This window comes from Microtus ochrogaster, chromosome 1 (assembly GCF_000317375.1).
Source record: "Microtus ochrogaster isolate Prairie Vole_2 chromosome 1, MicOch1.0, whole genome shotgun sequence".
NCBI classification, from domain to species: Eukaryota; Metazoa; Chordata; class Mammalia; order Rodentia; family Cricetidae; genus Microtus; species Microtus ochrogaster.
Genome location: NC_022009.1, coordinates 58,642,229 through 58,645,710, shown reverse-complemented (window position 1 = coordinate 58,645,710; position 3,482 = coordinate 58,642,229). Strand labels below are relative to the sequence as shown.

General features: G+C 41.9%; 1 pseudogene; it reads right to left on the bottom strand.

Moving 5' to 3' along the window:
- Positions 1-117: 117 nt before the first annotated feature.
- LOC102001776 lies at positions 118-1,359 on the bottom strand (annotated as a pseudogene).
- Positions 1,360-3,482: the final 2,123 nt, after the last annotated feature.

Here is a 3,482-nt window from a genome sequence, read left to right as displayed (position 1 = left end):
GCCAGACGGTTACCAACCCTAGACTGGTGACCCGTCGAGGCAATTACACAAAGTCTGTGTCTCAAACCAGTGTTAAGTCCATCTCAGGGTTCAGAAGAAAACAAGGGGAGTCTAAATCACAAGTGCAGACATGTCTAGGATCCTTGTCCTTCTGGATCCACACTTCCTTCAGGGTCTTCATCATTGTAAATGTTCTCTGCCATCTGCCACACTTGCATGATATTGTCTTCTGATACAGAACAAATCACCCCAAGGTTCATTGGGATTCCAGGAGAAATCAGGTATCTTGGCAGTGTGATCACCATGAATAAACAGCAGCTCTGGTGGGCCATGTTCTGCATCTTCTGGGGACTGTTCTCCAATTTTACTTGAATCCCACACATTCAACCTACGATCGGTACCGCTAGAAGCCAAAATAGTCACACTGTGAGGCAAAGGAATGCAACTTGAGTTTCAGATTTCTCAGATCCCACAAAGCAACAGTCTTGTCAGCTGATCCTGTGGCAAGAATGAACTCACTGTAAGGATTGAAAGACAGGCAGTTCACTTCAGCAGTGTGAGCATCGACTGAGTGGCTTGGCTTGGAAGTGTTGTTGGAACGTGTATCCCAAATCATAAGTTTCTGATCATCAGCAGCTGACCCAAACAGAGACTCGAGGAGCACATGCCAGGAAACGTCCTCTAATACTGCTGAATGCCCCGTAAAGATGGTCTTTGCATCCACCACTTTTCCTTCCTTTGAAACTGCACTGATGTCCCATAGGTAGATGGTATGGTCATCTGAAGCACTGAATAAGTGCCTGCTGAGATTTGGATTCCAAGAAAAACCATAACCTTCCTTCTGATGTCCGCGGAGACGCAAATCTGGGTTGTACTCTCCAGAAGGGTCTGGTTTAGAAGGATGCTTTGTGTCATCAAAAACAAGCATGAAACTGGATGGAGTCCTTGTTGCAATGATGCAAGGGTTCTGGGGCATGTACCGAGCCCTGTTGACTCCTCCTTCATGGTTGTGATTTCTATTTCAATTTTCCTGCTTACCGAGCCAAAACCTCCAAATTCTCCTTTTTCACTGTCATAGCGTGGAAACATCAAACTGAGCATCGTCACTGGGGAGCTATCACCAGGTGGTTTTGTTCATCCGATGCGTGTGTTCCCAGGACAAGTCGATGAATGATGAAATCTTTCCTCTCAGGCCTGGTAACATCTGGAAGCCACTGGGCAGTTAAACTGGGCCACTCCAGGGCATGAGTCACCACCAAATCATAAAGAAAAGGGGGTGTTTTTCTTTCTTATTTTGTACTACTCATTGATCACACGTTCTTCCACCATGTCGTCAAAGGCAGCTTCCTTGTCAGCCATGGCGGCAGGCGAGCCAGGACAGGTTGGAGGAACCTGGGGTCGAACGTTACAGGAGGCACGGGGAGGCAACAGTCATCAGTGTTTTTGATTTTAGCTGTTCTTACAGGTGTAAGATGGAATCTCAGAGTTGTTTTGATTTGCATTTCTCTGCTGGCTAAGGATGTTGAGCATTTCCTTAAGTGTCTTTCAGCCATTTTAGATTCTTCTGTTGAGAGTTCTCTGTTTAGGTCTGCCTTCCCCCTTTTTATTGGATTATTTGTTCTTTTAATGACCAATTTCTTGAGTTCTTTGTATATTTTGGAGATCAGACCTCTGTCTGAAGTGGGGTAGGTGAAGATCTTTTCCCATTCTGTAGGCTTCCGTTTTGTCTTGTTGACCGTGCCCTTTGCTTTACAGAAGCTTTCAGTTTCAGAAGGTCCCATTTATTGTTTCTCTCAGTGTCTGTGCTGCTGGAGTTATATTTAGGAAGTGGTTCCCTGTACCAATGCGTTCAAGTGTACTTTCCACTTTCTCTTATATGAGGTGTAGTGTGGCTGGCTTTATGTTGAGGTCTTCTATCCATTTGGACTTGAGTTTTGTGCATGGTGATAGATATGAGTCTATTTTCATTCTTCTACATGTTGATATCCAGTTATACCAGCACCATTGGTTGAATATGCTTTCTTTTTTCCATTTGAAATTTTTTTGCTTCTTTGTCAAAAATCAGGTGTTTGTAGGTGTGTGGCTTGATACCCAGTCTTCAATTCGGTTCCATTGTTCCTCCTGTCTGTTTTTATGCCAATACCAGGCTGTTTTCAGTACTGTAGCTCTGTAGTAGAGTTTGAAGTCAGGGATTGTGATGCCTCCAGAAGTTCCTTTATTGTACAGGTTGGTTTTGGCTATTCTGGGTTTTTTGCTTTTCTTTTTTTTTTTTTAAAGATTTATTTATTATGTATACAACATTCTGTCTCCATATATGCCCACACGCCAGAGGAGGGCGCCAGATCTTATTACAGATGGTTGTGACCAACCATGCGGTTGCTGAGAATTGAACTCAGGACCTCTGGAAGAGCAGTCAGTGCCCTTAACCACTGAGCCATCTCTCCAGCCCCGCTTTTTTGCTTTTCTATGTGAAGTTGAGTATTGTTCTTTCGAGGTCTGAGAAGAATTTTGCTGGGATTTTGCTGGGCATTGCATTGAATCTGTAGATTGCTTTTGGTAAGATTGCCATTGCCATGTTAATTCTATCTACCCATGATCATGGAAGATCTTTCCATTTTCTGGTGTCTTTTTCAATTTCTTTCTTCAAAGACTGAAAGTTCTTGTCATACAAGTCTTCCACTTATTTTGTTCGAGTTACTCAGAGATATTTTATGCTATTTGTGGCTATTATGAAAGGTGACGTTTCTCTGATTTTTTTCTTTCTCAGCCCATTTATCATCTGTATAAATGATACATATAAATTATACATATAAATGTATAAATGAGGGCTACTGATTTTTTTATTTAGAGTTAATCTTGTATCCTGCTACATCACTGGAAGTGTTCATGAGTTGTACAAGTTCTTTGGTAGAATTTTTGGGTCACTTGTGTAAACTATGATGTCATCAGCAAATAGTGAGAATCTGACTTCTTCTTTTTCAATTTGTATCCCCTTGATCTCCTTTGTTATCTTATTGCTCTAGCTAGAACCTCAAAAACTATATTGAATAGATATAGAGAGAAGGGACAACCTTGTCTTGTTCTTCATTTCAGTGGGATTTGCTTTAAGTTTCTCTCCATTTAGTGTGATGTTGACTGTTGGCTTGCTGTATATTGCCTTTATTATGTTTAGGTATGTTCCTTGTATCCCTGCTTCCTTCAAGACCTTTATCATGAAGGGATGTTGTATTTCGTCAAAGGCTTTTTCAGCATCTAATGAGATGATCATGCGTTTTTGTTCTTGCTTTTTTTTTCAGTTTGTTTATATGGTGTATTACATTGGCAGATTTTCATATGTCTTTGTGTGGTTTAGGTATCAGGGTAATTGTAGCCTCATAAAAAAAGTTTGGCGCCGGGCAGTGGTGGCGCACGCCTTTAATCCCAGCACTCGGGAGGCAGAGGCAGGCAGATCTCTGTGAGTTCGAGACCAGCCTGGTCTACAA